General features: G+C 34.5%; 1 long non-coding RNA gene across 1 annotated transcript; it reads left to right on the top strand.

Annotated features, from left to right (window-relative positions):
• The first annotated feature begins 720 nt into the window (after positions 1–720).
• LOC138938915 (uncharacterized) lies at positions 721–24,732 on the top strand. The gene is made up of 3 exons (XR_011447774.1): positions 721–891; positions 1,053–1,153; positions 24,628–24,732. It is a non-coding gene; the product is annotated as an uncharacterized lncRNA (long non-coding RNA).
• Positions 24,733–24,936: the final 204 nt, after the last annotated feature.

The following is a 24,936-nucleotide window of genomic DNA, read 5'->3' as shown; positions in this document are numbered from 1 at the left end:
CGTCGTCTGGTATGCGTAATAAAAGTCGTGTCAATGTTTTGATCGCGGTCGATCGTTCGAAGCGCCACGTACTTCGCGCGTCTTCGGCTCGACTCGGGCGTCTTCGGTTCCGACGCAGTCCCGCGCGAACATGGCGCTCGGCGGCTCGGCCCGTGTACTTGTCGCTCTCTCTCTCTCTCTCTCTCCCTCTTTCTCTCGATGTTTATATCTCGCATGTAAATAAACGCGGTAGTGGCAAGTGTGTACATTCGAAGCGCGGTATAATAATGTGTACATGTTATTTCGTACAGACGCGGTCCGTGATCGCGCTGATTCACGATAGTTCGTCGTCGCTCTTCGGAATTCCGCATTAACAATAAGTTATATTACATACACATACACATGTTTCAATAGCAATCGAAACGCTACAAGCATCATCTCGGTGTCCTTGTTTAGAATTCGGTGAACGATAAGGATGAAATGATCCTACGAACGATGCGAATGTCGAGTGGAATGTGTCTTACAATTAGTCACAGGTGAACACCGGCACGCCGTCATTGTTACATTGCTTTTTCAAGATCAAATCGCGTGTGTAAATATATATTAAAAGCAAGCAGATAAGTATCGCGCGTTATATTTTAGATCGTGTGTGAAATACTTTGATATTTAATTATACAATCAGTGATGATTGGACAATTGCTCGATGGCCTAGGTTCATTTTCGAACGTATTCGCGATTCGTCGTGAAGATATCGCTTTGTCTTAAAAATTTATCGTTACAATCCTTAAAAATGGTATCGCGAAAAATTTGAATAAATATCGGGAGTGATCTTCGTGATCGTATTCGTGTGAATAAATCAACTCGAAATGCATCCAAAATTGCACAAAAGAGGTTATAAGGAATGAGTAATGGGTGAGTAAATATGTTGTAACAAAAAATCTATGACATAAATATATATTAGAAATATACAAGGATATTTCTTGTTGATTATAAAATTTCCGGAAAAAGTTATAATTACATGCACTTCTAAAGATAGTATGACAAAAAATTATATTTATATAAATCTTTTTCAGCTGGAATTAATTGGACAGTTGGATAATTGGATATTTGGATAATTGGACGGTGACAGTTGAAACAGGATATCAAAGGAATACTATCGACAATGAGGAGAATGGTGAGTAAATTTAATTTTTTGTGATCATACTGTATCAATAAAGTACGTACTCTCTTTAATGGAATCAGTGTATTATCAGTTAGTGATAATGGTTATTTCAATCAATGATATTTTGAAATGTGTGCATCTTATATATTATAATATTATATGTATATATATATGGGATATAAATTTATAGTAATATCTTTTGTATTAATGACATATTTGAGTTCAAGAATCTTCTTTGGTTTTTATTCATAATGTCTTAAAAGTAAAAAAGTATATCATTCTAAATTTTTGAATATTAATTATACAGATTTTATATATTTCAGACATTTTGTGTGAGGACTTCTTATGAGGAAAAATAGTAATTTAAAATAAAAGGCTAGAAACGGCTTTAAAAGCTATATCTTGCAAATATGTGTAATTGTTACAGATTTTTTAATGAAATCTTATTATTATAATTGATGCGTCAAGACAGAAAGGTAAATTTACTGAAGATTAGTGAAATACTTACCGCTTTTGATGAAATCTATTACTACTTTTATTAGTATTACTACTTTAATATTTTCACTGATTTAATTGAAGAGAATATCGCATAATACATGTTTATGATTGATTAAAGAATAAAATATCACATCTTATTATTGCACAATATATCATTTCTTGCTCTGAAACTTATATTAAATGTAAGTATAAGTATTTTTATTGAAAATTATTTTGAATTAAAAGCTTCACACTTGAGAAAGTATCATGTTTTTTTGTTAAATAGATAATATATATATAAAAAATATATTACAAAAATGTTATTTAAAATATTATGTTTATTTACATTTATAATACAAAATATACAAAATATATGCAATGCCAATCTTGCATTATATCATAATTATAAAAAAATGAAATATTTTTTAAATAATTGTAAATTATATGAAATTTTGTAAAGAAAAAAACACTGAGTTTACGATCGGCAGATTCGAAAGAGTTTAAGAATTTAGTTTGCATAGCGATACATTTTCTCGCTTTTCTTGGGGCGCTGGGATTCTACTCTACTTTATGTGCATAATAAACAGAATACGAGGTGCGCGCGGATACACACATACACATATGAAGAGTTTGCTCTTTTATACAGGGTGTCTTTGTATAGACTGGTCAAATATAGATCCTATTTTTGTATGACTCCTGATATAATAGTGGGTCAAGACGGGTATGGAAGAGGGGAATGGGATAAGTAGAGTGTGCACGAAGGAGGCAGAGAAGAGAGGACGACAGGTCAGACCTCTAATATTCAGAATTTATAACCCCTCAGTCAGTTTCTGCACCAACCACTTTTGCCACAAATATTGTATTATAAATGTCCACTGCTCGTGCTAGTCCCTTCAGTCAGCTTTTCAAAATCATTTCACTGTCATGTCACTCTTTTATTATCATCTCTTCTCACTTTTGTATGTGGCAATTATAAACAAACAAACAAGAAACAAAGTCTTTATTTGTTTCTAAACTTTATGAGCGCATTCCGTATGCGCGTATGCATTTCCTCAAATATCTATTTTGTTGAATTATTCTTAGTTAAATCAGATTCATAAAATAAATAATGAGTTAGAGTAATAAGATTTGTGAATAAATTATGTTTTTATTTATTTAAAAAAAATTTAACAATTCTTAATTTTTTCTTTATGCTCTCTCTCTCTCTCTCTCCCCCCCCCCCCTTTCTCTTTCTGATCTTTATGTGTATGTGTGTATGTATGATAGAATAATTATTAATAATTTTTGCTGCTAATAATTTTATTTCTTTCTTATATCTGATACAAGATTAATTTTGTAATAATATATATTATATGTACTATAAAAATTATATAATATTTTATATAAAAGTACTCTACTATATATATTTTTTATTAATGATTTGGGGAAACGATTTTTGGCAGATCGGCTTTGTTTCGTGGAATATTGTTCCACGGAAAAATAAAGTGGCGAAAGTCCCTTGTATCGATTTCGAATTTGTGTATAAGCGGCGGATCGATTCTTTTTCTCTTTTCGCAACCCGCGAGGTATTATATACCAATAAATTCGCGTAATCGCATATCTCAGAGCAATCGCGTTACGTAGTCGGGGAAGTGGAGCTCTTGGAGAAAAATATAACTCCGCTGGGGATTCCTCGAGGTTCTATACATTTGCCTTTTACGCTTCCGCTTTCGAGGCCGCGGCTTCCGTTCTTGCCTTCATCCCCCCCCCCTCCCCTCTCCCCATTATCTTTCCCTGCCATATTTTAATGAGTTGGTCGTAAAGTATAGGAAAATTAAAAATTCATATTGGCGAGAATTTAAGAGTCGTCTGCGCGTTTTACTCTCTTTGCTTTGCTGCGTGTGCATTTGCAGCATAAATATAAAAATATGGATAAAATTATGGATGATAAATATAGGCAATAGAATAGATTATATAACTTGGAGGCTTGATTGTTTAATATTGCTAATAACCAGAACATTCAGTTATTTAAACATCGTTTAAAATATTAAATCGTGCGTTGATCAAAAATCCTTGCATTTATACCGTAATATTCAGTTGTTAAATAATAATTTCCATTAGTAACATACAGTGATATACCATTAAATTTGCAGTAATAATCGTGATGATTTTAATTGATTTCTATGGTGGATGTATATGCGAATCATTTTCCCAAATCGAGGAGTATTGTAAATTTGCGGATTATCGAGAGATCAGATTTAACGATTAATGCTTGAACATGGAAATTAATATAGTAATTAAATTTGCCACATTTTCAAGTAATTCATAAAAAGAGAGTGAGAGAGAGAGAGAGAGAGGAATTTCTAATAATAGTTTTTATATAGTTTATATATTAAAAAATTTATTATCAGAGTTTATATTTCTATTTTCCAATACAATTTTGAATTAATTTTTAAAATCAAATTTAGAATTAACGTCAAATTATTTCTCGTAACAGTTTTATCGCGATTAATTTAATTTAGCTTAATATATATAACTAATCGTAAGAAAACTCGTTTGGGATTTGTATACGGAAATTAACGGGAATATATATATCTCATCACCTTTTTTCTCTTTACGATATACTCGGGTCTTACAGTTTTTCCTGCGCTATAACCGGTACCGCGCAAACCGGAAATGCTATACCGGAAAGCTGAACCGGCGCAAGAAGAAATGTACGCAAAGTCTCGGCATGACTGCGGAGATATTTTTCGCGGTCCACTTTCATGCTTTTGACTTTTGTCGCGGCCTTCCTGTACCATCCACCTCACTTTTCCTTCCGTGCTTTTAAACCTTCAGCTTCGGTATATTTTGTGCCGGATGATATTCTTTACGTGATGCACGTCAGTTTGTTAACAAAATTAAAAAGCGCGGCAAATATCTACAAAATAAATATAAAAATATATATAAAATAAATATGCGAGCATAGGCGTAAGTAATTTAGGGATAATTGTGAGGAATCGCGTTGATCACTTTCGAGAAAAAGTTATGAAAAAAGCGTAATCAAAATCTCATAGAAGCCTGCATGTTTGCTGAATAGCGAACTATGTATGTAATTATCACAGGATTATGACTTATAAAAGTTAATCCGTTATTTTAACTTTTTTAGTTTTTGTATTATTTATGAAATATATAGATTATATATAGAACACATCTGAGGTTTCTCGCGTCGGGGGTATATCTGAATATTTAAAAATATATCAGTTTAGAATGCTTTCTTTTCTAATTGCCATATATATATATATATATATATATATATATATATATATATACACACACACGTGTGTGTGTGTGTGTGTTTAAAATATGTAGATAAATATAAATTAATTAAAAATATTTTTAATAATTTAAAAATAAAAATCATGGAATACATATTATATAATGCAGTTTTCATGTTTTTTCGAAATATATTTCGAATTCTATAGTTCGAAACTTTGGTCAAAGATTTTGTTATTGTTAGTGCTTAATTATCAGCGGAGATTAAACCGACTTTGTTCCCCACAATTCTCCCCATCTCTATCGCAGAATCCGGGATTTTGTGCGTCCGTGCCGTAGCAATAACAATAATATTCCTCCGGTCGTTATGTCTTGCTGCGGATGTGACGTATCTGGCACACGTCAGCCTTGTATGCTGTTATTGTTGGTACTTAAGACTTATCACAAAACGGATGTCTAGAGGAGGATCATCCTCCGTTTTCCCGTCGCCAGACGGAGGAATAATCGACCGCCGAATATATTATCCTGTTTAATGGTTCAGACGCAAAAGTTACATTACATAGTTTAAATATATTAATGTTCAATCAGCTTTATTAATAATAAATATATGAATGTATTATATAATAATATCATTATATCATAGATCACATATTTCAGTTTGAATTATGCAAAGGGCGCGACGTACTAGAAAAAATATAATAATAGTATGTTTTCACATTTTATATAATATAGAATTTTTTCTTTGGTATAAAAATACAAGCTGTTTCGTAGATGATAGAAAATGTACAATAGATCTCAGTTGCTCATTATAAACAGTGTGGAAAAGATATTTTAAGCAAAAAAACACCTGGTAGTAATTTTAGAAGATTGTACACTGCCGATCGATAGTTCGAATGTACAATATTTTTTTACTAGAAAATCAGCTAATTAATATATCAATTTTAATTATTATAATAATATTAAATTAGAAATTCAAAAAACAGATATTTTCTAAAATATTTTAATTTCTTAAATAATATATATATATATATATATATAAAAAGGATCATGTAAAATATTTCTTTATGATGTTATACATACGATTTTTTTTTTAATTATGCCAAAAATTTGTAATAAAATATAAAAATTAATTAAGGAATTGGTATGTAAATTATAAATCCGATTATGAACGGAGTTACCGGAATGATCATTGGCTTTTGTATGCGGAAATTGGTCGCGTGCGCTTTTTCATAGACGGCGGTCGGCAAGTTACGATGCCAATATAGATACAACAATAACCAGCAATTTTTAAGCCATCAGAGCGTTTTCTCGTTTCGCGGTTATTTTGTGCGGTTATTACGTGCGCATCTACTAAAAATACATGGTGTCAGTGGTCCGTTTAATATGTACAGCTTGTCTCTATCACCAAATCCTCCCTAATTTAATTCGCACATCAACGGATCTGAGTAAATTCCCTTGTTCATTTGTACATTTGCATTATCCTAAACTAATATTTTTCAATTATAAGGAAGTAAGGAACTTGCCACGCACAGAGAATTTTATATAAAATTACAAAGCTGTAGTTATTCTGCCGTTTTTATTTATAATGATGAAATTTAGCAAAATCCATTTTTTAAATTGATAAAATTTTAAATTCTAAGAAATGATTTGGAAAAGAATATGGAGAAAAAATATGTTATATATATATATATATATATATAATTAATCGAGGATTAGTATTTATAATTTATGTACATTTTATGCACATGTAGATTTTTGGTAAGTCTTGACTTCTTTTCTTTGCATCTTTTATTTAGGAAACTTTACCCTAAATGAAAGGTCTCTCGAGAAACGTTTAGGAAGCCGTACTTATTTGAGGAGACGCATTTGAGAAGAATCGCTCCGAAGTTAATTTTATCTGGTAAGATGTTTAGACAGGGAGAGGATCAAGTTTTGAGAGAAAAGACTGAGTTTGGGCGTCAAGCACTTTCTATAAAACCGGTCGTGAAGATTGACGCTAGGATTTCTATTTTTCTAGAAAAGGGGAGCACCTTCTTTTCCTTGAACGAAATTGTTTCGGATAAAGACTCATTCCGTTGTCATCAGCGGAAACTCAATAATGAGCGATCAGCTCGATTCGTTTAGGAAATATTATTGATATCACATTTATAACTTGATATATCACTCGTGATCAGTAATATCTTGCCAATTTTGTAGAGGATTGCACATGTTCAAAATTTATTCTTTTTAAATTCGCTAATGCAATAAAGATCTGTGATTAAAACGATACATTCTAAAAGGAAAATGATACATTACTCTCTTAAATAAAATCAGTGTATTATCATTGATAAGCAATTCAATTAGAAATATAGCACTGCAAATAGTGAAATCTTACTGAGATAAATCAGTTAGTAATAGCAGGTTTTTTCAGCAAAACATCTGTCTCTATCTCTCTTACTGCTATAATCAGTGAAATATAAGACAAAGGAGCAAAGTGTGAGAATTTTCTTTAAAGATCAATGAAATGTTCACTGATCCTCGGTAAAATTTTATCATTGCTGTAATCAGTAACATTTTTATTGATTCAGCTTAAGAGAATATAAATATGATTTTTATATTCCATCATCAATTTGTAGATATTAAAATTTTAATTTTTTTATTCGGATTAGATTTTTATTGCTATTTAGATAAAATATGCCATAATTAATAATTTAAAGAAAAAGAATTTTTGTAATATATCTATAGTAATATATGAATGCTAACAATAAGATTTTCACATATTTTTGATAGATAGCACATATATTCTAAATGAAAATCAAACAATTCGAATCTTGTTTGATATTCATTGAATATACCGAATATCTCATTCAGTACAAGCATTATAAATATATATCTTGGCTTTTAGAGATATGAAAAAAGATATCACGACAAAGTTATATTGTTTGAAAAAGAAATATATATATATGATAACACGAAAAGTTATTTACTTGACGATCAAAACTTTTTAATATATCAAGATAAAAGGTTTTTTTATACGTAGAACTCAGAAAGAGCTGTATATTATTTTTTAATTACAATGGTCTACAATATTGTAATACTCAGTTATCACTTTTGTGACTAACGACGTTAGCTACGATAAGGTGTCACCTAATTACAATCTCTATCGTCGTCTTTTCCAGCGATATTCGTTATTTTATTTAACGAGAGACGTGATATTTTCCGATGTACGCTAACAATAAATGAATTCGCGATAAAGAACGGCTCTCGTTTGACGGAGAAAGAATGTTCTTTAAATAGTATTTTCATTCCGTTGGCCGATGCATCGGCAGAGATATAAGTGCATTTTGCATTGAAGCGCACGCACAGAGAGGAAAAGAGAGAGAAAAAGAGAGTATCTTCCACACGATTTGCATGCGAGCAACGTGTCGGCGATACGTCCGATAGATAGCTCACGTACTTCTCCGAGAGACAGTCGATTAACTTGAAAATTACGAAAAAATGCAATGAGTAGAAAAAAAGGGGTGGTCGAGTCGTCGTTGTCGTTTCATCCGAAATCACCTGGAGGATTCGAAAACAGAGAGCGGAGAGATAGAAAGACAGCATAAGCACGGTGCGTAAGCTGTCATTATAAAGCCATTTAACGTGCACCGGTCGGCGTAAAAATGCCCGCGTCAAATGATATCCCCAGTATTCATGAGACCTCGGCTAATGTATGCGGATTATTTGAATAAGACCGAGATGTGGCAGCGCGATGCTTCGTGTTGCAGTACACAAAACCGCCAGTTAAAAGGCGGTCAGGTCTTGGAAGAAAGGATATGATTTTGCCTTAATGTCGGGTATACGATGAATACAATATTTTTCTAAATAAATCTTTAGCATCAAATTGTTTTATATGGCAAAAAAAATTTATTTTTCGAAAAATAATGGTTTACAATCAAATTCTCACAAATAAATAGCTATTAATTATATCCTGTCATATTTCTCACCATAATTGTCAATCATCGATGTTTTAAAATGGAAAGAAATATTAAATTTTATAATTGTTTACTATTTAGATTATTTAAATAAAATGTGTACATATATATGTGTGTGTGTGTGTGTGTGTGTGTGTATGTAATTATCATAAAGCGCTATGTCGAGTCTGGCAGTAACATAAAGGGGTTAAAGACCTCGCTCTTTATTTTTCTCTCTTCGAAATGACTATTAGAAGAATGCATGTCCCGCGGCATCGCAAGCGTTGAGCCGCTTCTCTTGGCTCTATATTTAACCGCGCGCTTTAATTTCGCATTTAGGACTGCTGGCTAACTGTAATTATAAACTTTATGTCGCTGCCGAGTCCTCGACCGCAGCTTTTCGCCGTGAACTAGACTCTATCTTTGAACCGTCGCTATAGATGTTTAAGCATCTTATTTTAGTATTAGGCCGACGTCTGTGTGTGCACGTGAAATAGTTTAACAGCTACAATTTGTAGATAAATAAAATTTTGTGTGAAGAATATGAATATATTTAATACAAATTATTTTATTTGCATTTTTTTTAAATAAAAAATTTAATTCCTCTTACTCTTATTTATATTCAAGAATTTTATAAAAGAGATAAAATTTTATATTGAAAATTAGAAAAATGTGTGAATTATTATATTTGATCTATTTGATGTCCAATTTTTGATACTACTATTTATTTTTATAGGTAAGATAGGTACAGTATTGAATGCCACGAATTTTTTTGTGACGTTATGTATATATCATTCTAAAATTACAAAGCAATATTTTTTAAATCAAATTTTCCAATTATTTGCCGTTTTACTAAATTTCCACTAAATCATCGATCTCTGTGAAGTAATCTAATTTATAATACTATGATATAAAAACTGAAATTTTTTTTTGTAAAAGAATACATAACATAATTTAAAAAAAAAAAAAAAAAAAAAAAATTATTTTAACATGATATTTACATCGATTAATCAAGAGACACAACTTTGCTTTGTAAAAATATTGCATATAAATCCCAAGCTCTCCAAATGTGTGTAATATTTTTTCACACACATTAACACATACACACATGTCATATCATATCAAATATATTAAATTAATATTTCCTACGGCGGTTGCAAAGCTGAATACAAGCTACAGTACTCTTGTCAGTGATATGCATCTTGTGTTTCTAGCAGGATTGCATCATAGATTATACTTAGGCCATTACATATACGTGACTTGTCTACGTATTGTCAACATGTAATATGTATATAGACTTCTTCTCAAACTACGAAACTACGAAAATTGCATAAACTACATGATTACTATGAAAAAGAACATAAATCTTTCCTTATTTTATTATTTTATTGAAGTACAATTTGCATCGAACTTATTCATCGTATCTGTCGATCCGCTGTCATTTTTATTTGTCAGTTTTATCTTACACCGTTCACTCTTATCTTTAATTCGTCTTCTTTACTTAAATAGAAACTATTTACGATTCGCTAGAGGAACGCCAAATGTCAAAGATTTAAAATGCGATCGGCGTTTGCTCGTAAATTTCCCAACGGAACGGAAGCGGGAACGAGTGGACAGAGTAAAATGGACAGAGCACTCCGCGAGCATCGATAGTCCGTTACCTCGAATATCGATGCACTCTTCAAGTTGGCCGGATACTTCGCGATACCGGTCGATGGAAATAATGATTTATGGAACGATATGTTTATTTTAAACGGACCGTCGTGCCTATCGGTATGCAGTAGTGGAACAATATTCAATGTCGATCGAACAAGACACGAAGCGTCCGCACAGAGAAACGGATGAATCGCGATCTCTCGGCGAAAGCGATTTGTCAACGTCCCGGCTAAACTGCTACATAATACGAACTACACGAAGGCTTTATCTCGCGTTTCCTCTCGCGTCCGTCGACTTCGCGTTTTTTCGCGCTTCGTGATCCTACAACATCTCGAGAACTAAGTGTCTCTGTCCGCTTAGGAAGTAATTAATGGACGACAGCTCGCAGTTTTGCGCAGTAGGAGAGCTCGCGCTTTCCATCGTCTTCTATTACATCAACCTGTATTTATTACATGCTTCTGCAACTGCAATTGCTAATGCGGATTCTTGGCAGTATCAATCTTGACGGGGCACAAGTATTAATTTTCCTACCTTAATCGTTCTCTTTTAAAGTAGCACGAATGGGGTGATTGATTAATCGAAGTAGAATTATTATATAATAATATAATAATATTTTTCTCTTTTTCTTTCTTTATTAATAATATATATTCTTTAAAATATAGGAAACAGACTAAACAAAATTATATGTCAATACAAAAGAAACGAATAAAAAATCTCGAAAGATCTTTATTATTTAATGAATTATTTAATAGTTGATTATATTGATACGATTTTACACATAAAATAAACATCGCAAATTGTTATAAAAAAATAGATAATGTCTAACGTATTCTGTCGCGTAAACGCGCCGGTCGTTCGCAACAAACTTTCTGTTTAACCGCACATATTAATAATTAACGCGGCACTTGGAATAAACGTCCCAGTCTGCGGCGCGCAAGTTACAGGCGAGAGAAGCTATACAATTATTATCAAAGTTGGTAACGAGTTCGCGCACGGTGACAAAACACGCATTGTCAGAAACATCGTCGCGACCCGCGCGCGTTTTTCGCCAAAACGAACTCTATTTAATTACGAGTAAAATAGTTTTTGTTATGCAAAATAAGACAGAGAAGCAGAGAAAGAGAGAAATTCGCCGTTTAGCGCGCGCACGCGTGCGCGCGAGAGGTCGACAGATTTTGTCGTTTAATTATTCTGGATCCTGGGACGCGTTCGAAGGACGCGTTTTCCCTTCGTCGTCGTAGTATCGTCGTCCTGAATTGCGGCCCGCGTTTAGTCGCTCGTAGACGACACCCACGCAAAATTTATCGCTTGATTTGAAATGCACCCACCCACCATCGCACCCGCACGCTCCGCTCGTTCATTCATTCGCGTCTCGGTACGCGCGTATAACAGTGAATATTACATACGCGCGGATGCGAGCACGATACGTTAGGCGAAATGAATTTCTAACGTTGCTGCGGGCTTGAATTCATCGATGTGGGCACACATCGTCGTGCGCAGTTTAGTTAGCCCGGCATGGAAATGGTCACTTACGACATAGAAATTCGTTGGACCATGATGTAAAGGGACCCGACCCGTATACGTGGCCGTTTTACGCTCGCGCTAGATATAGTTTTCGATCGCGCGCGAATTCACAATTCTGCGTTGAAGAGAGAAATTCAAATATCTTTCACGATTCTCATGCTTTTAAGATTTGTTAGGAAATTATTGTATGTAAAACTTTAAAAATTGCACACTATTCGAATGTAGATAATATATCGAAAATTTTACAAGAGACGTTATTTCTCGCAATGTAATTACGTAACAAAAATGTCGAAGATATTTTCTATAGGTAAAACAAAGAATTAATTTTCTCTATAAAATGTAATATAAAGACATATATAATATTTTAGAGTTATATTATTTGTTAATTTATGTGCGATAACTTTAATTTGATTTCAATACAAATAATTTTTTTTTTTTTTTTTTTTTTTTTTGTAGGTTGAATATATAGATATATACTTGATATTTTCTTCACTTTGTACGTTTTCGAGAAGACACATTTGACTTAATATAACAGTATTTAAAAATATTTTCGTTTACACGAATTCATGATTGCGAGTACCGATGTTCCGAGTAACTGCAGTCGTTACCATCCTTTGTCTGGCAAGACCTGTATTCGAAGTTTCTCGGCCATTTGCGTGTGTAATCCCAAATGTTGTTTACGTAACGATTATTTTGATGCGCAAAACTTGTAACAGTCCGGCTTTGAACTTTGCTACATTGAATTAGACAGCAGCGTTCAAATTCGCGATTAGTGCAAATGGCAGTGGCAAGCGCGAAACTTTACATAGCCGAGATCCTCGTATTGTAGCTGTGTTCTCTTACGATTTTCAGGTTTCGACAGTTTATAAATTGGGATAACGGCATACTCGACACGCGGTTATATCTGTGATAACACACAGAGGTGTGAAGCCTCCTGCCTTTATCTATCCAGATAATCTAATGAAAATTTGGTTGCAATGTGAACCTTTTGCGATTAAAAATAGAAGATACAAATAAAGATTGTTGACCCAACAATATAAAAGTTTAAAGAGTTTATATAGACATGTTTAATTCTTACTACGTTATTTTAGATTTATTCTCTAGAGTTGCAGAGGAAGGTTCAACAACTTTAAATAGTTTACCTTCTAATCACAGATCTAGAAAGATTGATAATCTTAGAGAGAAAATGTGTATAAATATCAAACATTTTACGTAGAAAATAGTCACATAAATACTTAATTGATAAAGTTCCGACGCACGAGACATATATGAATGCTCTTTCAAATATAATTGGCGTGGGTAGAAAATAGTCATGTGTTCCAGACACGCGATAGTTCACATTACGATCTACAATTCCTTTTGTCAAAGTTTCATTATTTTTCATTCGCGTAAGGATCGTTTTTACGTTTGAAGAAGAAAGTCATTTATTATTTCCGCGGCGGGGTTGGGGGTGGGGCGATATCTATTCATATCCTATTGAATCGAAGGCAGTAAGTCTCGTCTCGAGCCGAGAGAAACTTTTCGAAGCATTGCGGAAAGCTTTTAACGCAGATAGACGTTAAACGAAAATCCATGTATCAAAAAGGATGCTCGATTCTCAAAAGCCTGCGATTTGAAGCTGCACATTGAGAACATAAGAGTGAGCGCAGAAGTACTTGATTTTTTTTTTTTTTTTTTTTTTTGTAAAAATTTATAACATTTTGACATTTATGATATTCTGCGAATGCATATATTTATATTTTTTTACATAAAAAAAAGTAGATATATCGGATGTGTGGTATTAAGTAATATATGACCGTGTAACAATTTAGTAAATCCTTAATTGGATCAGAATTACACCGGAGAAACGCATTATAACTACCGTCGTTTATTCTCTCTCTTTCTCTCTCTCTCTCTCTCTCTCACTCTCTTTCATAAGGTCGGCATCTCGGTATATGCCGGTTGTTATCTGGGTAGAAACAACAAACCACACATTTCGGTCTCCGAATAATCAGACTAATATGAGATGCGGACCCAGCCGCTAACTAAACTCTAAACTCTAAAGTCTGCCGCAAGTTAGCTCGGTGTGGTGTCAGCGAGAGCATAGGAGGCAAGTCCCCGGTAGCAAGTGCATACCTAAGGCCCGGGTTGTATACCTGCCAATTGTGAACGTGTGGGTTGAGCCGAAATGCTGTTGGATCCCGTGAGGTTAACCGCGACGCTAAGATAGCATTCAGGCGCAAACTCCTGGCCTCTTATTTTAATTACCCCGCTCTTCTCTCTGTTACGTGAAGGCTGCGTCACCGAGAAGACAGAGCGCGGTAATATGTTTCCCCGCGTGAATCAAGTGCACGATATCTTCGCACGCGGTCGTGCAACTTAGTTGAAAGTTGAAGCTTGATTATCGACAAGAATAAAACTTTTCCGCGAGAATTTTCAATCATTTCTCGAATAAGAATTCTTTATCTTCAATTTTAGAATCACAAAGAATTCTGAGATACATTTCTAATGATAAAAAAAAAAAAGATTAATTAAATCTATGAAGATATTGGATATAAATAATATAAACTCTAAATTTTCTCTCTTTTGTATAATATACGGAATATATTTAAGATAAATTTCAGTATTATTAATATTTAATAACAAAATTCTCCAACATAATTGCAATAATATTACTAATTATGATTTCTGTTTTAATGACAATGGCATTTAACGTGAAAGATTTGTAAAATTGCATTTTTTTAAAGTAATAACTTATAGAATAGAATAGTTTCTATTATTAGCTTGAATATAGCTTTCACATCGGTGTTTTAAAGTTTGATATTAAGGACGATCTATATGTATACGATTTATATCTGCGAAGCACCTAATTAGTGTTCGAAGCATCGATGAGATGCAGCGATGAGATCGCCCATGGCTATTAATTAACTGTGGGGACGAAAACTCTGTTGGAGATTAATTTATCGGGTAACTCGTCGCGTTAAGAAATCCCTGGTCACCAATGAATCGCAGATAATCACTGCGGGATTTAGAGACCTCGGAAGCTGCCGGACGATCCTTATTGACACATTCGTGGTAATCCTTCTAATGACCTGCGCGCAATCCTCTTTCATCCCGGAGATATTGACTTTGAAGTTTGGAATTATTTATCTTGCGATTATAATTTTTATATCTAAAGACACTTTAAATTTCATTCAATCCTTTTTTTGCGCTACTATATAATTAGTATGTTTTATATGCAAATAAAAATAGGTCGATAATCTTCAAAAATTCATATAACAGAAAATATGTATTTTTATACACTTTCTATTTTGTTGATTCTTTCTCTGCTTGCTAAATTTTAATTATAATTATGAAATATAATTTTACAAAGTAAGAAAGTTTTTATTACAAAAATAATAATTTTATTTTAATACTAACATTATACGATCAATTTATTTATTATACGACTTATTAGAATGATAGGTTCAGGCTGACTGTACACAATGTAACGGATAACAGATATTCTAAACCGCAGTCGCGTTAATATGACTGTCATTTGAAGGATACGCGTGAACGCTGTTCTCGTCAATCCCGCAAAGCGTTTCGCTGACATGACGCGTTCGTCGCCGTTCATTATTTATGCATACCGTGTAACAACAGGTATAAATATTTCCATTTCGGCAAGGATCATCGAACGTCAGCATTTTTCATAATTTAACGGACGCACGAAGAATACATTATTGCATTGGCAAAAAAAGTCAAGCAATCATATTTTGGAAATTATTGGCGAGAGAGCGTTCATAGAAAATTTAAGAGACCAACGTGCGATCATCTCTTTTCTCTATATAATTTGGATCAATGTTTATTCTGAAGGTTGTCGAAAAAAAAAAAAAAGAGATAGAAGCCGCGAAAAGATTTTTTTTTTTTAATCCTATCTTTTAATTGCAGCATGTTAAATTGCCTTTTGAGAGAAATTATTTATTAAAATAATAAAACTATAAAGTTTTAAATTCTACTAAATATATGTATATATACGTTGTTCATGAAACATACATAACGTTAAAGACTCATAGTCATTCGCTGAATCAAAAATGATTGGTAATCCATTCTTGCTCTCTTAACAACGCTCTCTTATTATTGCGGCGAAGTGATCCCCGGCATCAAGTGAGAATCGATAGGCTGATCGTGACGCGTGCCGTCAATATAAAGGGCGTCACGGCACGACGATTAATTATCTCGCCGCTTTCATCCGTAAATTCTTTTCTACGCGCCGTATTATCGTCGTTCGAACGAAACCGGCCGTACATATCCCTGTAATTGCGCCTCTCTCTCCGAGCGTTCTTTCTCATCGGCAATTCCTCCATTCCATTCGTTCGATGGTCTCTAAAACGAGCCGAGCTACGTCAGATAATGTCCGTTTTCTTGTGCAAAATGGAAAAGGAGTAGGAAGGGGAATTTCGCGGATAAGAGGCACAAGATTGAGATGACTAACGGTTTGCCAACGTATAGAAGGTACGCTCGCCGATTAATTCGACGTTTTAATTTGGACAGGAGCGGGGCAGGAGTTTGTTCTGCACTAGGTCGTGCTAATCTTCGACGCGGCTCGAAGGGAAAATTAAAGAACGTCCGCGCGCGAAAGTGGACAATTCGGGGAAAATGAACGAGTTTAAATCGCGCGAGAGGACGATTTAAGGGATAAAAGGACTTTCGTTTTCCGATCTCAAAATGTCGCTGCGCAAGCTAATACTTTCGGTTGCGAAAAAATAAAGCGATTATAAATAAATCGAGCTCGTGAAATAATGGAGATGCGTTACACAATCAATGTACCAATTAATATTGATTAAATGATTATTTACTTGGTACACCTTTCTTTTTTTTTACATTAAAAAAAAAATTGCTCTTTCTAATGTAGATCTATATATCTCTCTCCCTCATTTTCTCAAAACTTTATTTCTATTTTCGACGTGCAAATGCATTATGCATAGCGCAAAGCTTCATCGGCATATACGACGACGTTTAGGATAGCGCAAACAATGCTCACTCTCGAGAGGGCACATTTCGATCAGAGATCGAGAAAAGCCCCGCTACACTATCGGCGCATAGAGTGCGCGGAGCAGGATTTGCACAATGGACACAAAGCGATATCTTTGTTGGACCATTCTGATTGGACTGCTAGAGTCCCATGCTTATGTTAGTTATGCCGGCGCATTCAGCGAGCGGACAGAAACGCTTTGTTGGTACTGGCGTATCACGCTGTAACGAGACCCCGTATCGACGGTTCCATTCTCCGGGATCTCCCTGTCTTCTCCCTTCTCTTCTCTCACTTATGTGATCCCGAATCCGTCGTCTTCGCGACGACTACCTACCTACCTATCTACCTATCGACCGTCTACCTTTGTGTCTGCGAATCTGGCGGTGTTGTACGTCGAAAAGTTTTCCCAATCCCTCGAGAAAGTTTATGGATAATGGAGTTAAAGCCGCGACATACATATATAATGCGTTCACGAGAGAAAGAGAGAGAGAGAGAGAGATGACCTGATGTCATCTTTCTTCAGTTCAGATATAAATACGGATGCCGAGTTTTATTCGCGATGAAACCGATACATCACGAAGTCTGATTGTGTTCCACTGTGACCAGACGCATTCATCTTATGTGCATGACGGTAGGAAACGCGAGATCAGTTTTATTGTATCGCCGTATTTGCTCACTCGCGTCGCGTATGAATGCAAATTTGCTTCATTAAGGTATCGGGGATGTAACGTGAATCGAATAAGTTCACATCTGTGGCACAACGGAATGCGCCAATTAAGACGGAGCCCACCGCGTGCGAAAAATGTAAAAGAAGAACTCCGAAGGGACGCTGGTCTCATCGTTTTACGCCCGGTCAGATTGATAAAATTGAAACACGAACACGAATTTTCGTCTGAACATGGCACTTTGATTCGTGCAACGAGACAGGCAGAAATTTATGCTGTGGAATTTTAATGAAATGTAAAAAAAATTATATATAATGCACGCGAATAAAATGTTTTTATTTCAATCATAAAATATCTTCTGACCATTTTTTTTTTTTTTTCCAGAAATTTTGTGCGCGCGTAAACAAGATTTATTTAGAGATTTACTTAATGTTTAGCATATTGTGCTTTATAAATGTTGATAACAAAAATTTTATTTTTTAATCTATTTTGAGTAAACACTTTCTGAGTATTTTTCTAACATACATTTGTTCCACACATTTTTGTATAATCTTTTCATTATAAACTGAAACATTCTTTATGAACGAAAAATGCAAAAAAAAAAAAAAAAAAAAAAAAAAAAAAAAAAAAAAAAAAAACTAGATCACCGGACAACACGGATGACAGTGAGGAATACAATTGTGGGCAGTGATGTCGAGACTTTTCGCGAGGAACGGCTGTTGTCAAGGAAGCGCGGCTCGCATGCAAACCTTTCGCGTGCTTCATGCGCTGAAGTAGTGAATGAATGTTGGTGGGAACTCACTTTGTGGGAGCCGACGTGTAAATAGTTCCGCGCGCTTTCTCGTATGCAACAAATACGCAAAACTCATTTACGATGCATGCAAAGCGAATGTCTGGTTTCCGGCTAATGTAGATCCTGGGTACTCTGGCTGTTTCATTCGTGAAAGGGAAAAACGGACGTATCTGCGTACCTATGTGTTAGCAGCACGATGTTGGAAAAAGAGGAGCAGTCTAAATACCCTCCGGATACTAACACGCTCGACACGTTACGAGCAAGTATTATTTCTATATTGTAGAAGACAAAGCGCGAAAGATTAGATCAAATTTTATTAAAATTACGACTGAAACCGATTTTGTCGACGTATAATATATCAGAAACATATAATAATTTGTATGAGAGATGCTTTCATGAAATTCAAATCTTTTGTATACGGAATTTTTCTTGATATTTATTATAATGTTATTAAAGCTGATATCACTGAAAAGTATATAGGTTCAAAATTTGATTAGAGGCATTGTTTCACTGTCATAATATAAACTTTATTAGAACATAATCATATTATCGATGTTCGTATACGACGCCATCATAACTAATAAAATTTTTAATGCCGTTTTAACACAAAGGACATTTCCCAATCAATTAAAATTATAAATTATGTCGCAGAGAACATTGGCTCAGCCTGGCAATAGCCTTAGCTTGCCAAGCAGCTTGCATCGATGAACGGCATTAACTTCATCGAAGTGTAACAAGAGCGGTATATTGTGCCAAACTGCAACAGCAACTAGACATGCACTTTAGCAAACATGTATCTACAATCTAGATAATCGTGCATAATTTAGTGCCATGCTAAGATAGTAATTATAGAATCTCCATTAAACTTACCATCAACTATCTGGAAATACGTACGGTCGTCTTAGTTCAGATAGCGCGTTCTCGGAGTAAACAAACTTTTTAGTTTGATAAGGACTTTGCAAAGTTTGTAAAGATTGAAAAAAAAACGCGGCGTGATGTGTTGAACTTTTGAGCTTCTTGTACAATGTTATAATAAAACGACCCCCCCGTATATTGCAAACATATAACATACTAACTCGTAAAATCTGATGTGTCTCTTGGAACTTTGTTAACAAGTTTCACAAATTTTTATTGCAAGAACTTACTACTAATAACATTATTAATTATCATCCCGGTTTGATGATTTTAATTATATGTATACATATTATATAATAATATATACACATATATAAGAGCAAGAAAATTTACATATTCAGAAAAAGAAATAATTTTATATTTGATGTAAATATTAAAGCAACAAGTTATTATATATATAATTAAAATTAAAAAAAAATATATATATATATATAATGATTTAATATAAAATAATATAATATAAAGTTATTTCTTTTTCTGGATATGTAAATTTTCTTCTCTTTTTTACTCAAAAGTTAATAACTCATTTTATCTATTTTTAAATTATAAATATTAAGTAAATTTTTGTAAATTTATGTATCACGATTGAATTATTTTTGATTACGTTAATCCATTTCGCGTCACGGATCACAAAGATAGAAACCGCAATGTCGTAGAATGTCGATGTTCCGTGGATTGAGCTGTCTCGTAGAAATCGGATGGCGCGGGTCACGAGTAAACCGACATAAACCTGCAAGTAAATACAAACAGGCTGATTGCCCTCGAAACTCCCCATCCATCCCTAACCAGTAATTAAACAGGGCAATCTGCACTTCCTATCCACGACAGTGCTATAAGCGGTGAGAATGAGCCAGGTCCTTTGGGTGAAAACGCCTACCTACAGGACGATACAGAGAGAAAGAGAGAGAAGGAGAGAAAGAGAGCGAGTGAGAATGAGAAGAGGAGAACCATCTGTGTACACTAAGATTATATTTGGCTTGGTCTCCATGCAAATTCATGAGTTACCCGACATCCTGACATTCGACTAGTTTGGTCCGGATAGATGCAAAGCCGTTGTTGGCAACAACTTCGATGGCTTAGACTGTCACCGATCGAAATTAGATTATGAACGACGTACTATAAGCGGGAAGAAGGTATCGTACATTCATATAGAGATGTTGAAGAAAAACGAATACATAATGCACAGCCTTGGCTTATAATTATTACTTATTATTATACGTTTTTAGATTTGAATTTTTTCAAAATAATAATCTTTGCGATCTTAAATAAACTCGTTATTAAAATATAAATACTTTCTCAAAATTAATTCGAGTTAAATCGCGGCGGTTAGATGTGTGTATTTACTCCGATAGATGCAATCTTTATGATGCAAAAATATCGTGCCGAGACTGTATCTGATGATATGCCGAGAAATGATTTTCCTTATGCAAATCTTAATCCACTAAGCAGAGAAAAAGAAAATTCTTAAACAAGGAGCATCGGTAAACAGAAGGAATATCAAGTTCGCGCGTACGTAGGGATATGTCGTTTAAATTATCGCGCTCGTAAGACGATAATTATAACGCGAAGCAAGTTGAAGCGGCACGATAATGCTATAACACAGTAGACTGCATACCGAATTTGCGTCTTTGCTTCTTGTTGAGAGAAAGAGATAGAGTGAGAGGGAGAGGGAGCGCACTATGCGCGCTCGCAATAAGTTAACGCGTGAGTCTTGGAAGGCGAGATATTATGTGGTAATAAGGTTGTTGAATCATTCCCGTTGAAGTCTTATTTCGTATTTAACGTCGCTGGCTCGCAGAGCGTGAGATGCGGAAATTATTTTGCCGAGAAGTAATTTTGTTCTATGCAGGTGCAATTAAATCGAAATTTACTCTAAAATTTCGAAAATGTAAAATCAAATTCGAAAAATTTTAGTATGTGCTATCCTTATATCATATTCATTTATTTCCAAGATCGATGATTTTGAATTTAAATATTCAATTATTTTAATAAATTATAATATGATTTATAAGATGAAGTTATTTAAAATAATTTATTTATTTTTATTATTTATCTGATCTCGATTTCATCTGGCTTGATTGTACTAAAAGTTCTTATCCATCGTTGACAAGAGATTTTTTAGAGAATTTGTGTAGAAATATATTAAATTCAATGGTAATCATTGTGTCTCGAAGTATAATCTAAATGCAGTTTACAGAATAATGTTTCATCAACATCGTCGAATGTCTTAGCGGTAGATATCGATACTGTTTACTCCAACAGGCTTTAACTAGAAGCCTTCCATTAGCAACGCCTAACGTCATGACGTTTGCAATTAGAATCAGATCTGGCACTTTTCGCGCAGAAACTTAACTCTTATCGAGAATCTCGAGTATTCACTTTGAGAAAGTGGATAGAGAGATAGCTCCGCTACTCTCCGATATATTTCCGACTTGCCGAGATGTTCGTTCTCGCAAACAATTGACGCAGAACAGGACGTGCGAAGGCTAAGTCGCGTCGGGTATTTACATTATAATGGCGCACGCAACCGTGATTCATTGAGTTCGTACCGTTCGTTATTAATGGCCGCCGGACTCGCGCCGCTATCACCGAGCATTGTACGTCAGTCCTTCTCGTTCTACACGATATGCCCCTCGCATTAACATAAGCGCCGTATCTCGTGTGGTGTCACGCGGAGACAGGAGACACCACGGCAACTACTCTCGCCCCATTCCTTCTGTTTCCGATATACCAAACCCCATAAAGCTACTCTCACATTAGAGTTCGCGAGCGTCCGTGTCCTATCGTTGTCTGAATTGTCGAAAACTTATCAACGAATACTCGCGATACTTCTTTGCTTTCTTTACGTTTATAACGGTCTGCCTATAGAATATTTGAATTATAGATTTTACAAAGAATTTACATAGATTATTAATATACAAAAATATTTATACGCAATATATAGATACAACATCATGACTAAGAGAAGCTATAGTTAATAAATTTCAAGCAAAAGTAAATATACTTTGCTTTTTTATTTATTTAGAAGTAACATGTAAATTGTTAACTTCAATTTTTTATGCGGATAAGAGCTGATGTGAGGCCAACTTAATGAAGATTGAAAGAAACAGCCGCTCGTTCTCCTCGCTCTAATAATGACGTCGTCGGAACCCGTTCGATGCATTCTAAGTGCCGACACGCCTCTAAATTAGTGTCTTCGCTCTGTAGTCTCGAGGTACTATACAACGTCGAGGTTGCTTGACATGTAAAAAGTGCCGCTGCTCGGCTCGCTTCGACTAAATATAGGAGTTCGGTGGAAATCTTGTCGTCACATGGTACACATCTTCGAAAGCTGTCCGCGTCATCTGCGCTAGCTTCAACGAAGAGAAGGAACATGAAGCCGTGACGGCAAGGAGAAGACGGTCCGTTCATTGAGAAGCGAACCCGGCGGCTGCCTGTATGCTTAATGTCGTTTGCTTTCGTTCCTTTTGACGCAATTAGTCGAGCAGTCACTCGTGTTAAGAGCGACGCTGCATTTGCGTCACTTACAAAATTGGAGTCCGCAGTATATTTGGACAGCTTTTCTGTAAAGAGAACTACACGCACTTTTAACTTTGAAAATAATTATATTAGAAAAATGAAATTTTTTTTTTTTTTTTTAGACATAATATATTAATAATATGAGAAATTGATAATTTTTGTCACATTCGATATCATTAATTAAAATTCAATGCATAATAATAATATAAGTGGAAATTGCGCGAAAAAGGCGAAAATTATATATTCTACTTCTCTGCAATTCAAATTACATTTCTCATTATTAAGCTCATTATAGCACATTATGTTGTAAATATCCATTCGTTGAAGAAGCACACAAGTTTGACATAGTCATATAGTTATTTTTTTCAAATTTACATCGGTTTCGGTCCGTATAAGGTGAAATCTGTAGATTTTAGCACAATTATATTTTTAAATGTGTGTATATTGCAATTGTAACAAGTACGCTCATAAAATGTTTCCACTTTCGTCGTCATGAAATTGTCTCGCATAAATGAACGCCTGAGTATGTGTCAGAATCGAGCTAATTATAAGTGAGATATCATCAAGCAATATGTAATTTGAGATGGCAATAAAAATAGAGAAATTGTATATTATATTAATTTACATATTTTCTAATATCACAATCACTATAAATACTACCTGCGTTATGCTTTTTATCATATATAAATATTGTCGTAGTCGAAATGTTGCAAAGCAAATACATATTTTATATTCGAGATAGAAAATGTGAAAAGAAAATGTGTGAAAAGAATTAGAAATTTGCAAATATTGATTAGTTGCATCGACATTTTCTCTAAGGGAAAAATAATTCTAAAATTCTCATTTATTTATAATTTAAATATAATTGAATAAAAATGTGTGATACTTTATACAATATTTATATTAAACTTTTTTTATAAATACATATTTTAATGATTTTTAATGTATGGAAAGAACGCACGAAATAATATAATATAGCAAGAAAATATAAAATTAAGATTTTATTCGGTTTTTATCGAAAAATCTTATGCGAATCCCTTGAAGCATCTTTCGTGCGTGAACATCTTGGTACGTAAATTGTGCCCTACGTTGCGCCGCGATCTCGTTTGAATGGGACTGTGTACGACGAATGCGGATTGCACAGACGGTAGCGCGAAATGAGTTAAAACCGTCCATACGTGTGCCTCTCGAGAGTGGAGGATATACTTCTTTTCGCATCCGGTCTTTGCGCCATTCCGCGGCGTCTCCAGGCTGCCTTTGTGCGTTCCATTTGCGTAAAGACGCGAATAAAATGCCGCGTAATTTATTCGCCGGCGAGCGAGCAGCCGAATCGCGCGAATACGCATCTGCGGCTTGTCCGCCTAAGGAAACACGCGGTTTTCTTTCAACGCGGTGTATCTCTTTCAGGATAATCGCACGCATGTGGCATTCGTTTCTTAAAAGAGAAAGGATTTTTTATTTGCATCTTTCTCTCACGGACGTTTCAGTTTCATGGAAATTTATTTAAGAGATCTATTATGAAAAATTAAGAAGTACATTTTTACTCTCATCAATGGAAAACTAGACGATTTATTGAAGGATGATCGAATCGCGTAACAAAGTTGATTTATTTTGATCTACTCGTAGATTGGAGATACGATACAGATATTGATAATATTCAGTCTTTAGAATAGGAATGTCTTATTAATCTCTCATTTTTTCTCTTCCTCTTTACAGAGATCGCGTATTCTACGATTGACATTCCGCTTTATAATGATGACCCGTTCTTTCTGTTACAGGTCGTTATGTTGGCGGCAATCTCCTCGGCAGGTAAGTAAGTAGGAAGATCATCCAACCTCCTCTTTGATCCGTAGTAATAAAAGGAGGGTAATCCTGTACGGAACTTGGCGATATAAAAAGACGTAGTCTCTCTTAGATATACTTTCCGCGGGCGTACCCGGAGCAAATAGTTTCGGATGAGTTTTACCCCGCGGAAAACTTTGCAATCCCGACGAAGGAGCTGACGCGTGATGCACACGTGACTTCTTATACTTTCGTCTTCTCAGTGAGTCTGTTTTCTCTCTTTCTCTCTCTTCTTTTCTCTTGCA

This window comes from Polyergus mexicanus, unplaced genomic scaffold, assembly GCF_030449975.1.
Source record: "Polyergus mexicanus isolate NDT 795.1 unplaced genomic scaffold, iyPolMexi1.0 SCAF_13, whole genome shotgun sequence".
NCBI lineage: Eukaryota > Metazoa > Arthropoda > Insecta > Hymenoptera > Formicidae > Polyergus > Polyergus mexicanus.
The sequence above is the reverse complement of the archived record's forward strand: the minus strand, read 5'-3'. Positions and strand labels throughout refer to the sequence as shown.